Genomic DNA, 14,568 nt, shown 5'->3' with positions numbered 1-14,568 from the left:
CTAGTTCTGTTCTGAATTACCGAATTACCCAACCGATGAAGTAGCATACCAGGAGTAGAAGCTGAGGGATGGGAAGGATGGGAGAGGCTATATTAGTGCCTGATATCACATATGAGATGGAGAATGAGGGGCAGGAGGGGGTAGATCAGCGACTGATAGGACAGCCGCCAATCGATCTTACGAGGGGACTCGGAGTATGAAGAGGGTAACACCAGATTGTCGGACGTCCTCAAACTAAATCTTGATACTGGGAGTGGGAGTAGGAAACCCACAAGTTATATGGATGGAGCTAACCAAACATATGGCATCTTTAACCATCCCTGTGACCCCCTAAGCTCTTTCAGTATAGATGATGCAAGCATGAGTCACCAAAAGAAGGGAGCAAAGGATGGGGTGGGAAACAAGGTGGGCAAAAAAGGAACTTGGTGCTCTGCTCAGTGGGGCGATGGGGGAAACTGAAGGTTTGGGGTAGGAAACCCAATACCTCGTCAATACTTGGTGTTGATAGTGCCTCTACAATGGGGGGGGAGGGGTTATGTCATCATGACAAAGGGGCAAAAGTAAAAACGATGTCTGAAGCAGAGTTGAGACTTTTGGTGAATGACATTCTGACTCATGAAAGGAAGATTGTAGACTCGGGTCATTCCACTAGGGTTGATGAAGGGAAGGGAGATACGTCGGCTACCCTTACAGGAACTTCATTGGACCAACGAGATGGCCATCTAGGAACTATATACGAGAAGGACTGGGGCTATGCCCAGAAGGAGGAATTAGGGAGTTACGAAGAGTTCCCCCCGGGCAGACGAGGAATGTGGAAAAGGGGATCATCACCTTAGGTTATATGATCCAACCTACCTGGAAGACCGGAGTTTGATTTTGAATTACTTGTTTGATGAGGTGGACCACAATCTCTGCATAGATCATGCATCTTTGCTCTCTCTGATGATATTCCAGATCTTAGGCTGATTATATGTGCAGATATTAAACTAGTTGATTTCATCTATCCGATGAGATACGACTATGTCAGACTGGTAATACCCTCTCCGTTAGTTCGATCTACACTACTCAATGATGCAAGTCGTCTTCAGAAGTATGGATACGATTTGACCATATTTAAGGATGGTAATACCAGTCTAAGGAGGCGAGTAAAGGCCCCATACCCATCTCTGAAGGAAAAGGAAATGAGGGGTTGGAAAGTAGGGTGTGTTTGGAACAGGAAGGTTTAACTTCAGAGGGCCCTAATTGGCTTTGGCTAGCGCTAACATTGAGAGACTCTATTACACAGCTTAAGACTATGATTCAGCCACTTTAGGAAGCCAGGGTGCATCAGTTTTGTATCATGGAATGTGAGAGAGCACTCTCATTTATTAGTACCCAGCGAGGGAGCAATCGGAATGAAAGAGCCATTCTGATTGGCCCTCGCCGAGTCCTTACCAGGCCGGGAATCCCTCTGTCGGGATTCCACGGTCTTTGTCCCTGGTGGGGGCGTGGCATCCCCTCAGCCAATGAGGATCCTCGAAGCTGGGCCATCCCCGCTCCGAGCCTCCCCACGGCTGAGAGGTTACCTTCGCCCCCCGCCGGGGACAGAGGTAAGGCTTTTTTTTTCGTCCCTCCCCTTTCCTCCCACCTCCCTGCCCTCCCCACTCCACCTTCTATCTCTTGGCAGCCTCCTGCCGTGTGGAGACTCGGAGCGGGTCCAGCCCGGCTCCGAGCCTCCCCACAGCTGGAGGGTTCCTTCGTCCCCTACTGGGGACTCAGGTAAGGTTTTTTTTTTTTCTTTTTTTTTTCTTTCCCTTCCCCTCTCTTCCGCCCTCCCAACCGCACTTACCTTCTTTCTTTTTTCAGGACCGGGCGCTCTGGAAACGCTTCTGTTCCCGATGGCCGCTATGCAAAGGGAAAACGGACTCCGTTTTCCCTTTCCCGGCTGGCATTTTCTTTGTCTTTTTTTTGTTTATTTTTTTTTAAACGCTGCAGCGTTTCCAGACAAAATAAAAGCTTTTAGTGCCCTGGTCACGCAGTTTTTGCAGGCTGGGGTACTAATAGCTATATGCCCCTCGCGGCGGGGGCATTACCAACTCTGGTAATGCCCCAGGCCTTCGTTATAACTATGGTCCCCGGGGCATTACCTGAGTTGGTAATGCCCCTGCCGGGGCATATTGCTTTAGTATCTTAATAAAATTTTGGTTAAGGATTTGAAGTGATTTGATCTTATTTCTTTACAAGAGACATGGGCAATATGAAATCTCATTCTGGATGTGTATGAGTTAACCTGTTTCCGTGCAAGGCAGGGGGAGAGTGGAAGACCTAAGGGTGGTTTGGCTATTGCATTTAAGCAGGGGCTAAATCTAATCAAAAAGGGCGACTGAATGATCCATGATGCATTTTTGCTTATTTCCCTTCAAATACCCAATGTCTCAGGTTTTAGGGATATACTTCTAATAAATGTGTACTGAATTCCTGCTGATAAGCTGGATAATGCATTAGATACTGCCCTTGAAAATCTAAATATATTGGTGGAAGAGTTGGTCACCAATGCCCTGGGGGCATGAGCATTTTGGCCGGTGACCTTAATTCTAACTGTAAGGGGGCCTTTAACAACTTACAGGAGCTCTTACTGCTTAATGTGACGACCACATCCCATCATACAAGAAAACATATTCACAGAACCCAGTAGCTTAATTTTGTAGAGGGGTGGGGGCTTGAATTGGTACAGGATGATACTCCAACCTGGTATGCGAAGGCATCTAACTTTATCTTAGATTGTCTTCCTGTTCCAGCAATTGTTTGCGACAATACAGGATTTTAAGGTAAGATATACCAAGTTTAGTGATCACGCAATGTTATGCCCGCAATTGAGTTGGACTTCAAAGGTTACATACTCTGATTTGGTGTGGAAGAATGTAGGAGTGAATGTAAGAGGCAATAGACTAACGTGGTCTTTCGAAAAGACCATGAAATTTAACAATATTATGATGCATGATTTTAATTCCACCACTCTGGAAGTTAAAGTACTGAACTATTCCTTGTCGAATTTCTCTGTATATCTGGAGAACCATTTGTCTACACTATACCCGGTCATTAAGAAGAATGGGGTAAGAGTTGTAAAATGTGTACATGTTTTTGACCCTGTTGTGAAAGATCGTAAAGCAGTCCTCCTAAAAGCAGTTAGATAGATCTATAAAATAAGGGGTATGGGTGAAGGAAGTAAAGGAGCAGGTTAAGAAGCTCAAACAAGCCTATAAGAACTGGCTTAAGTTCTATCGTGCTGCCCTCTATCAAAGGGACAGGGGACTAATGATGGCATCCCTAAAAGGCAATAATTCTCATAACTTTTGGGAATTAATTAACCGAACTGAGGTGAAACAACACCAGCTACTCATCAATCCCAATTGCCGAGAAAGATTGGATACACCATTTTGAGAATATCTATAAGGACCCTGCCCTTCTGATAGAGATGTCGGAAGTGGCTGGATATGAGTGGAACATGGATATGTCCATTAATAATATTGCTAGGATTATTGGAAAATCCAAACTTTCCAAAGCAGGATGTTCTAATAACTTGACAAATGTTAATACTAAAGCAAAATGTTGATCTATGGGCCAAGCTTCTCCATATCCTCTATTCTGATATGGTGCAGCTGAAGAGTGCCCCTGTATCATGGCAAATACCATATGTGAACCCCATTTTTAAAAAAATGCTCCTGATTATCTCCCTTAAATTACAGACCCATTGCCATAATGGATGTGGAGTCTAAAATCTTCGCGTCCATATTATTGGAGCACATTGAGGTGTTTCAAATGAGATTTTGGATCATCAGCAAATGGGTTTTAGATATAGGCACAGACTGTGGGGGTCTCTTGCTTAGTTGCCTTCAGAGGCGTGTTTGGTAATCCAATTTACCTTCTGTTTATGTGGCTTCTATGGACATGTCCATGGAGTTCGACATGGTGAATAGAGCTTTGTTATGGAAAACACTTGTAGACTATGTAATTCCAAAGGGCCTCCTCAGTATTCTTATCCACCTGCACAGGAATTCAAAGATGCAGGTTAGACTATATTCAGACTGGAGGATGTTGGCTAGTCTCTCAACACACAATGGTTTACGACAAGGCTGCATACTGGCGCCCACATTATTTAATTTGCATCTGACTGATGCAGGCAGAGCTTTAGATCACATTGCATTAGCATCACCTAAAATTGGGGCCCTTAAAGTCAATTGGGCAGCATACGCTGATGATTTTGTATTGGTGGACTGTACGCGGATAGGGTTGCAGAGATTGATCAATGCTTTTGGGCAATATATGGCCTAGCTCGATTTAAAAATTAATCTATCTAAAACGGTCATCTTAAAATTTACTAAGGGTGCTCGGTCTAAAAGGAAGTTTTGCTGGAAATGGGAGAACGGGGTGCTGTCGATTAAAGGGAATATGCAGTATCTAAGGTATCCTATTTTAGCAAATCACTCCAAGATCTTCTACTGCAATTATCTAGAATTGAAAGCAGTGGCTATGGCCAGACAAATGCGGCAGAAAGACCGGAAATTTGGTAAATTCTCGATGGTCCCTTGCAGGGAATGTTATAGAATGAACGTTCTGCCCAGAATATGTTGTGGACTAGAATGTTTTCCCCCCGTAGATCCTCCCTGAATTGTAAGTAGTCGAGGGCCTTGTTTGGAGAGCGGTCCTATTCCATTTGCCCAAGTGCGTTCCCATACAAATAATCAGATATGAAATGGGCCTACAATCTGTGGCCAGTATAATGCAATGGAAAAGATTGTCAGTACTTAGAAAATGTCAAATCAGCCCTAAGGGGAGTTTGTACAGTCTTTTGGGGGAGGATGCAACTGAAGGTTTCATAAAATATCTACGCTCAGAAGGGGCATTAATACTGTATAATTTGGGATCATCGAATCATAGGTAATGACTGGTATGTAAATAAAAACAAAGCCTCAGATTTTAGGCTGTATTCTCAGGTGGTTTTGCCCTAAAAATGGTATCCCGGTATGGAACAATACTTAAAGAAATACCCTAGCCGCGGGGTGAGAAATGAAATAATGTGGTTTTGCTTTAATATTGTAAGAACTAAGGACCTATTAGCCAGTAGGAACCAATTAGGTGACAGGAATGGCTTATGCAGGTTCTGCCAGACCACTGAGGTGCTTGAATCCCTATTCCATCTATTATTGGTGTGGCCTGTTTTACTGACCGTGAGATTGCAATACTTTGGTTCGTTTGTCAGCAATACACAAGGTGTTCTAAGAGATCTGTTCTGGTTATTCATGCTACATGCCGATTCCATGTCTCTGAAGCTGAGAGTCTTGTCGTTTATAAAAAAATGAGTGCAAATTGGATTGCATTCTCAATGTTTTCTTGTTCAAATATGTCAATTTAGGGAAAGTCAGGATGCTGTTGGGGGTAGATCCAATCTTTGAAAGGGTGTAATGAGATCTATTTGTTGTTTTATTTTATCTGTGTATCTATATATTGGATCAGGATTAACTCAATGCTACTTCACTGAAATATGAAGAATGTCATTATAATCATACCAATATGAATAAGAGCATTAAGTGAATTTGTAAATGTGAATAAGTATTTTAATGGTAATGATAATGTGTTGTATATTTTCTTTCTCTTTTTCTAATGTAAATTGTTATACTTTTTATTCTTTTGTGAAGGTTTAATAAACCTTATTAATTTATTAAATAAAAAAAAGAAGATACCTACCATTCACTGTTGCAGGACACCATTTTCAGTTCCAGGCCTTGGCCTTCTGACTGCACTCAGCTCTGAATGTGTTCCCGAAAAGTCTAGCTACAGTGGCCGCTCATGTATGTCATTCAGGGGTGCAACTGTATCTCGACGACTGGCTGGTTCGGTGCAGACTCTCTTCCACTGGCTCATTGGCACACAGAGACAACAATCCATTGCTTAACACTGCTGTGTTTCTCCATCAACTTTGCCAAATCCTGACCCCTTTGCAGTATGCTTAGGAGTTCAGCTGCACACGCTGCCCTGCAACCCTACTCCCTTTAGAGGACAGAGTAAAGGCCATCCTTGTGAAAACTTTACTGCTCTCGCAAAAGAAGTCCGCGTCAGTCTGCATATTAAAGTCCCTGCTAGGGATGATTTCATCCTGCATCCTTTTGATCCAGCACTGCAGGCTTCGAATGCAGCTTCTCCTGGAATTCCCCGATGGAAATAAGTCTCTGGCGCGTAGGAAGACGAGATTCTGTTAGCGTGCCCCTTTTGTGTTGCTCTTTGCTGGTGGATGCTTCTCTCCAATCTTATCCTGGGAGCACCCTTTTATCGGCCGGACCATCAGGTCACGGTCACAACAGACACCTATCTGGAAGGCTGGGGAGCCCACATAAGCCCTATCCATGTCAGGGGTCTCTGGAGGAGAAAACGCTCCACAACAACGTCCTGGAATTGCATGTTGTGTGCCCTGATGTCCTTTCTACCACGACTCCAGGGCCAGTTGGTCCGTGTGTGTACCGACCACACGACCCACAATGTTTTACATCCGCAAGCAGGGCGGCACCCAGTCCTCTGCTCTGTGCTCTGTCAACTGAAGTTCAGGCCCTATGACCTTGGTGTCTGGCCCACGACATCTTCTTCATTTATTTTTTGTTTTATAGTGCAGATATCTAGCTCGAGAGCAAACTGGCATCTTTTATCCCGTTCCATCTACCAGGGATACATGACATGATGGCTGATTACTGCAGAAGAGAATTGTGATCCTGCCACGAGTGGGAATTTCTGGACGATCAGGTCCTCTGCATCTTCAGCAGGTGGGCGAACAACAGATGTCGATCTCTTCATAACCTGGGACAACAAGAAATGAGTGGCTTTCGCCAGCAGATTCCATCACACAAGGGGCCTAGGGGATGCTTTCACGTTACCGTTGGAGGGCATGTTCCTGTATGCACCGTACAAAAAAGGTATAACTGTCAATTGACAAATACCAGCCCTCTTAGCATTTATGGTGTTCCTGTATGCATTCTCTCCGATTCCTCTTGTCCCTCAATTGATCGACTTGTTCAGACATAATCCTTGCAAACTGATCTTGGAATCAACGTGTTTGTTTTGAAAGCAAGACAACGCAGCGCAACACATGTTTGAATCCCTATCCCACGCTTAGAAACCAATCTCTGGTATTAAGCGCGTTATAGAAGAATAATTATAATTAAAATCTTGGTCGCTGCAGCTTAACCAGGGAAATACTGGTTCTCGGATCTTCTCATCCTGTCATCGGCAACTCCCATCCGGCTCCCGCCGCTTGTCAGTCTTCTCTCCATAGACCAGGGAGCTGTGCTCCACTATGACCCGTCCTCCCTCAATCTGATGGCCTAGTCCCTGTTTTCTTAGAGTAACTCTACCTTTGCCTCAGGGCTGTCGTGACATTCTGGACTAAGCCAGGGCTTCCTTCATGGTTTCTTGGTATAAGAGCGAGTGAAGGTGCCTCTCCACTTGGTGTTCTGGATGTGGCCTCGACCCCTTCCGCGCGCAGGCTCCTAACATCCTGCCCTACCCTCTGTCCTTGGTGCACGCTGGTCTGGTTCACTCCTGCATCAAGGTTACCAAGCTGCCATTTCCAGGTTCACACGTCCCCCCGGGACACATTCTCTGTGGTCACACAGACTCATCAAAGAATTCCTTAAAGGATAGCTCAGCTCGTTCCCTCCTGTCAGAGCATGTGCTCCAGCGTGGGAGATGAACGTGGTCCTCAGCAAGCTCATGCAACCTTCTTTCAAGCCTTTATACAAAGCTTCTCTGAAGTTTTCTTCCTGGAAGACTGCTCTGTAGGTTGCCATCACTGCAGCAAGACGTGTGGGGGAAATGGAGGCTCTCTTGTGTTCAAGCTGCCCTACTTGACTTTCCACAGATCCAAGGTAGTCCTTTGCACTAACCCAGGGTGTGCAACCTTTGGCTCTCCAGATGTTTTGGACTACAACTCCCATCAGCCCCAATCAGCATAGTCAATGGGGCAAGATCATGGGAGTTGTAGTACAAAAAATCTGGAGAGCCACAGGTTGCGACCCCTACACTAACCAGACTTTCATGCCGAAGGTCCTGTTTTCGTTCCACCTAAAGCAGGGTTCCCCAACCTTTTGTGCGCAATGAGCAACATTGGCATATCAAATTAAATGGTGAGCAACATCCATTTTCCGACTGAATATATCGGCGCACAGTTGGCGGACAAATTGTTTGCAACACAAATTAGAAATGTAACAAAATTAAAACTGCATATAGAACATTTAATTTGCAGTACTTAAGACCACGTGTTATTCTAGTCAAGGAAACGTGCAAGGCCTTTAACTTAATTTGACGTTAAGTGGTTGTTTACAAGGAATGTTGAGGAAATTGAGTGGTCAGTAGTACATTTATAGACATATAGGACCAGTCCAGCTGTTCAAAAATAGAGTAGGAGTAAATAAACATTACCAGGGGTTTCAGGTTGGTGAGCAAAATATTAGTGCAAATGTATTGACAGTAAAAAATGGCCACAAACTGAGCATGAGATTCTGCCTAGGATTTTATGGGATCTTTAATGGCAAATGGTGCATTCCTAAGCATGCAAGATCGGCAATACTGTTCCACAGCCATTGATGACTGTACTGTGGATTTTTGTTTCTTCAGGAATGTTATGAAATGTTACATTTCTTATTGATCAAAGAGTAAACACAATCCTCTTGAGTTCATTTTCCAATGGCCAGGGTAGGCACCACAAAGAAGATATCTGACAGCCAGAGAGGCTGGTTGGCGATGCCTACGCTCGAAAAGGAGGCATTGGAAAGAATTACTAATTCACAAGAAATTAACATATTCTCTTAAAACTGTTGAACAGTTCAGAGGCCACAAAGGAAAGTGTCAGTTTGTCTGAGTCTTTAGGAGAAACTATCCAGGACAGAGCTATTGGCAAACCGTGCCCCCAAGTTCAGGAGTTCCAGGCTATAGAAAGGGATGCACCATGGTTCGATGCAGAATGTAGAATCTCGAAAAGAAAACTGAACCATGATTTAATGAGGGGTGTGTACACTGCTGGTCAGATTTATAGTTTCAAAATGGCATAGAAAATTGCGGGAAGACAAAAAAAGAATTTGAGAAAAAAATGGAAGCTTTTTTGAAGGATACCAAATCGTTTTATGTTCATTGTTGTTGTCAAGACAGGCATTATGCCATCCCCTTAGACAAGTATTTCTTGGAACACCAGCCCCTCAACGTTATAGGCCAATTCCCTTACTGGACATTGGGGCTTATTACGAGTTTGGTGGCATCTCAACGGTACCATTACTGCTACTTGGTCCAGTGGTATCACTGCCAGATTACAAGTGGTGGTTTGGCGGTGTTAGTCCCCAATTATGGAGTCCGTAGCACTCAAGGGTGGATTTCGTCGGTATTTGATTGATAGTATAATGTGGCGGAATTTACATTTTATTGGAGTCTGTGACAAATCTGTGGATGCTGTCCCTTCTCCCCTATGGGGGAGACCATTCCCATGTGGCCAGGGCAGTACGTCCTCGGTACAATAGTTCCCCTGAGGGTGGTGCACAGGGAGAGAATCACATGGGAGAGGAAACCCCTTCTGGGACTAGGAACAACCCTACCCTGAGAACGCAATATACTCGCCAATCACCAGACCCTAGGACCCCTCCCCCCCATTCCTATAACCCAAAGAAAAACCCCTTCCCTAGATACATACTGGGACAATGAAGAGCACAACTAACCCAAGGGAGATCAAGGTTAGAAATACTGAGACGAGGAAGAATGGGGAAGAGATGAAAGATAGGTTATTTTACAACCATTGAGACAAATAAGATGCATGGAGGAATGTAGAGTGTTCTGCATAACCAACATGAGCATTCTAGACAACTTGGAATAAGTACTGGGATGAAGAGGAAGAGCGGAGGCATGAAGAGTTCTCCTGAGAACCACAATGAGCAGCCTAGTTGTTGCTGGCTGCTCATTGGTGGATGCATAGTAGAAAAGGATGAGGGACTCAGGAAGAAGTTGTCTAGTCCTTCATGAAGGAGCTGCAGGAGCCAGCACGGTGCAGGAAAGTGCAAGGAAACACACCAGGATGCCAAGAGAGGAGCTGGAAGGACAAGGTCCAGTCCACAGTGGAAGGACCAAAAGGCGAGCTGGCAGAGAGAAGCTCCCGGTGTTCCTGCAGAGACGGAAGCACGTGAAAGGAAGACCACCCTGTCCTGGGAAAGATTGACACTGCAGTGTTCCTAGGCAGACCAGAGCCCACTACAAAGGGGAGCACTCAGGCTGGCTGGTGGGAAACTAAGACGGTGCAGTCAGCATCTTAATAGTCACAGTACCTGGCAGGCATGTGAACCATGCCTGTCCCCCAACAAGAGAAACTTAAGGGTCTGGGACCCACCAAACTAAAGCAACACAAGTCCTCTTCCTTGTGGCGGTACTTGGGAGGAAAGGGCTCCAAGTACTCACACACAAGGAAGGTGTCTGGGACCCACTACACGAGAACCACACAAGTCATCTTCCTCGTGGTGGTACATGGGAGAAGAGAGCTCCAAGTACCCTCACCAAAGAAGTGGGGATTGGGACCCACTACAGGAGAAACACACAAGTCCTCTTCCTCGTGGTGGTACTTGGGAGAAGAGGGCTCCCAGTTCCCAAACATAAAGAGAGGTCTGGGGCACAATCCCATGAGAAGGGAAACCACAGAGTAATTTACTAAGGACCACACTTGGCAGGGAAGTGAACCAAGTTGGCCCAAGCAGAAAGAGAGAAAGACAGAGATCTGGGACCTACAAGAGAAGGAACCAGGGCAAAGGAGTCATTGCCCCTGGCTGTGCTCCAATAAATAGAGAGTTGCCAAGAGAAGGAACCAGGACAAGGGAGTTGTTGCCCAGGTTGCTACGAAGTTTGTGCAACAGAGAAATGTCTAAGAACTTTATGGAACTTTGTTTTATATTTAAGAACTTTGGGTTTGGAACCTGTGTTATTTGGAACTCTTTGATTGGATATACAACCTATTCTTCGGAATTAAGAAGACATTTTGTTTTTTATAGGTTAGTAAATAGTGTGAAGGATGGAAATAGGCTTCGGACTTGTGACAGACAGTGGACTATTTACTTTAGACAAGACATACTGGCAGTTTCCTTAGTTTTGGTTAAGGATGGGGAACCCCTCTTAGCTTTAGGGAAAGGCAGGAGTTTCCCCAGTCCCCCACCCTTTTCCTTTCAATAAAAGTATATGTCAATCAACATGAGCCCACTGTGTCCGAGTCCTGGGGATGTCAGTGGTCCCAATGTATTCCTTTTGGATGTTGATTCTAGTACTTAACTTTCCACCCTCCACATGAAGGGTTCATTTTATAGCATGCACCCTTATGCAGAAGACAACTAATTTGGCCTTGCCCCCAGCAGGTCTCCAACAGGGCCTGCTAAACACAAGTTACTATTTTGGGAATTACAGTTTGAAATTAAATATAATAAAAATAAAAATGATGGTGTTCAGGCAAAGGGTGAAACCTTGTAGATAGTTTTTAAATGAATTTAGAGATGAGGGGGCAGTCTCATTTTTATCTGAGCCTACTCTTCTGAAAGAGCAGTGCTTGCGTCAGTAATTTTAATAAGATAGCTGAAAAGGCATCATTAATGATTAAATGGCTTTTTACGTTGTTATTTCAGGTTTGCGGCATTCTGATTGGAGAAGTTGGAGGTATATAAAACAAAGGTCTGCTCCATGATTTTAAGGCCGCAAAATCTAGGGTGGTTAGAACTGTCATTTCTTGGAGGGGTTGCAAAATAAATTCCTGTGCCAAATAGCAGGTCTCCCTGCAAATACACCTGCTAGCCCCTTGTGAGCCGAATTGGGGGTGTTCAATTTGAGTGTCAGGCCAGTTAAGAATGTTCCTTATTTTTTAAAAGCACATCTGGGATTTTCTGCTAATCATAAAGTGAATTTCAGTGCAAGTGCGATTGTAGCCTCCCCTGATGAAGAGAAATACTTGTGGTTATGGGCGGTTGTAAATCACTGTCCATTTGAATAGGGATGCAAAATAACTACATTTGGTGCATTAAGCCACCTCAAAAAATCTCCAAAAGCAAGAGCGTTTCCAATGGAAAAAAAGTCAGATGTCCAAAATCTACACAGGCTGCCCACTTGAGCCTTATATACAGACTTACATACACATATAAAATGGCAAGGAGAAATCTGTCAAATAAGATTCCCAGAATGCAGGAGGCTGGTGTTAATGGTATGTTTAAATGTACCCACTCCTCAATAAATTAAGAACGTGTGCAGGAGGAAGCACAAAGTGTGCTTGCAAAATAGGAGTCAAAGATTTGGTTCTTTTTCTGTTCATTTGCTGTTTCTCTGTTTTGCATAAGCGTGGAATGCATGGGAGCTATGCTATATATATAATTAATTGTAATGTTCAGACTTGTATATATATAGCAAGTTTGATTGTGTCAAAGTTGCCTTTTTATTTTGGGCTTGGTCTGTGTGAATTGTATGAAAAATATGAAACATGTTTTTAAATGTTGCTGACTTAATGGAGAAATATAAATATGAATTAGTACTTCAGGTCATTGCATGGTAGCCTTTAAAGATCACTTCATTGGGCCTTTGGAGGTTACCTCCTGAGAATTATTTTGGAATGTTATGGCAAATGGTGTGTATTAAAGCTCCAGAAGGCTGTTGCATTGGTGAAAAAGTGGTTAGGAATAAAAATAATACCTTTCCCAATTATTTGGAGCCTATTTACTCTGCCCAAAAGGGATTTTACACAAGACTTAGTGGCAAACATTGGTCAAACCTTTGAGCATGCGATGACCACTTCATAGAGGGGTGTAGTGGTGTTAACTGAGTACTTGAATCAATTAATTGACTTGTTAGTTTAAGCCTATTAACAATCAATTAATTGGATTGGAATACAGGGCAAATTAATTATGAAAAATGTGGCATGCATTTACCGTATCTGCCCATTAACCATGTGCTAGATGGGCAGGTTATCAAACGAAAACCATTTTTCCGCTAGGACACTATGTAATAATAAATACAGGAGACACCAAAATGAATATTGTAAATAAATATACATGGTGGGATCAAACACAAACATCACTTGTACAGAAAGTGTGCATGCACATTATTTAATAAAGGAAAGTTGGGTATGCATACCACCTCCTTGTCCATTATGCTCATACTAGTTGTATCAAAGAACAGAATATGCCAATTTTCTCCATGACACAAACATGGTTCAAATATTGTACTCATTAATACATTTGTCAGCTGGGCAAAGTAACTGGAGATGACAGGGTTTTAGCAATGACACTACCATAACAAGTAAGGACATTTACTGAAGAAGTATGTGCATGGTGGCACCAAACAAATCTTGCATGTATAAAAATAATCCAGCTGGAAACACAGTGGCTCATTGGCCAACATTCTTGCACAGTCCAGGACTCTGTCCTGACTACAGTGCTACTGAGGTCTCATCCATTCAGCACCCCCTTCTAGGCCTTCACACCATGGCCCAGGACAACTGGCGAGCAACAATTTAGGGTGCTGTGAGCAACATGTTGCTCCCGAGCTACACGTTGGGGATCCCTGACCTAAAGGAACCAGTGGTGCTATCTGTCTTTTTTGGCTCTCCAGCCTCTCCTGCGGAACGCTCGTTGCACTCCTTGAACTTGGAACATGCCTTAAAGTTCTACATTTCTCACACTAAAGGTGTTTGCACGTCTTTGCAACTGTCTGTGGCTTTTGGTCCGGCTGGAATGGTCAATGCTCTTTCCAAAGCCTGCATTGCTCGTTGGCTGTCCATCTGCATTTCCTACTGTCATCAACTGGCTAATGGGTCTCTTCTGTGCAGGCCCACAGCCCATTCCACAAGGGCTGCGCCTGTCTCCACTGTTTTTTTTCTCAGTTGTTGCCCTGCAATACAATTGCAGGACTGCCCCACGAAGATCAGTGCATAACTTCACACGGTTTTACTGCGTTGACAGAGGTTCCACGGAGGAGTCCAGGGTCACCCAAGTGCAACCTGTTGGGGAGAGGTGAGTGCTTTTTTATGTGAATGTTTCCTTCAGGTGACCCTTTCCTCTGCCCATTATTGGTATTCGGTGCATACTGCTTTGTAATCTATTCAAACAGCATGTGAATCTATGAAAGATCCAATGCTGGAGAAGGAATAATGCCTCTTATGGCACTTCTTGTCTCATATTGCTACATTCACGTGCCCTTCCCAAAATCTGATGATGGCCAGTGGACGGGGGTGGGGAGGGGGGCTGGCTATGGGGGTTGTGCTGTTGGGCTATTTAGGTTTTGCTAAAGGAGACCTGTCAATTGGCTGTCGGGCAAGAGGACCCAAAATGGCTCTGAGAAAGCAGTAAAGTTTCAGCATTTTTCAAATGTACAGATACACTGCTTTACTATTACTGTAGTTTCCCAGCCTGATGGGGAATGTTCAAACAGCATGTGAATCTGTGAACGATCCAATGCTGGAGAAGGAATGATGCCTCCTATGGCACTTCTTGTCTCATATTGCCACATTCACGTTCCCTTGCCAAAATCTGCTGATGGCCTGTAGGA

At 44.1% G+C, this 14,568-nt stretch overlaps 1 protein-coding gene across 1 annotated transcript in view; it reads left to right on the top strand.

The window, feature by feature from the left end:
• The window catches only part of ADAD1 (adenosine deaminase domain containing 1), a 1,643,060-nt gene that overhangs the window by 940,542 nt on the left and 687,950 nt on the right, over nucleotides 1-14,568 (top strand). The window lies entirely within an intron of this gene.

The sequence above is a fragment of the Ambystoma mexicanum genome, chromosome 6q (genome assembly GCF_040938575.1).
Source record: "Ambystoma mexicanum isolate Mex_15411 chromosome 6q, UKY_AmexF1_1, whole genome shotgun sequence".
NCBI lineage: Eukaryota > Metazoa > Chordata > Amphibia > Caudata > Ambystomatidae > Ambystoma > Ambystoma mexicanum.
Note: the sequence above shows the minus strand (reverse complement) of the source record. Positions and strands in the feature narration are given on the sequence as shown.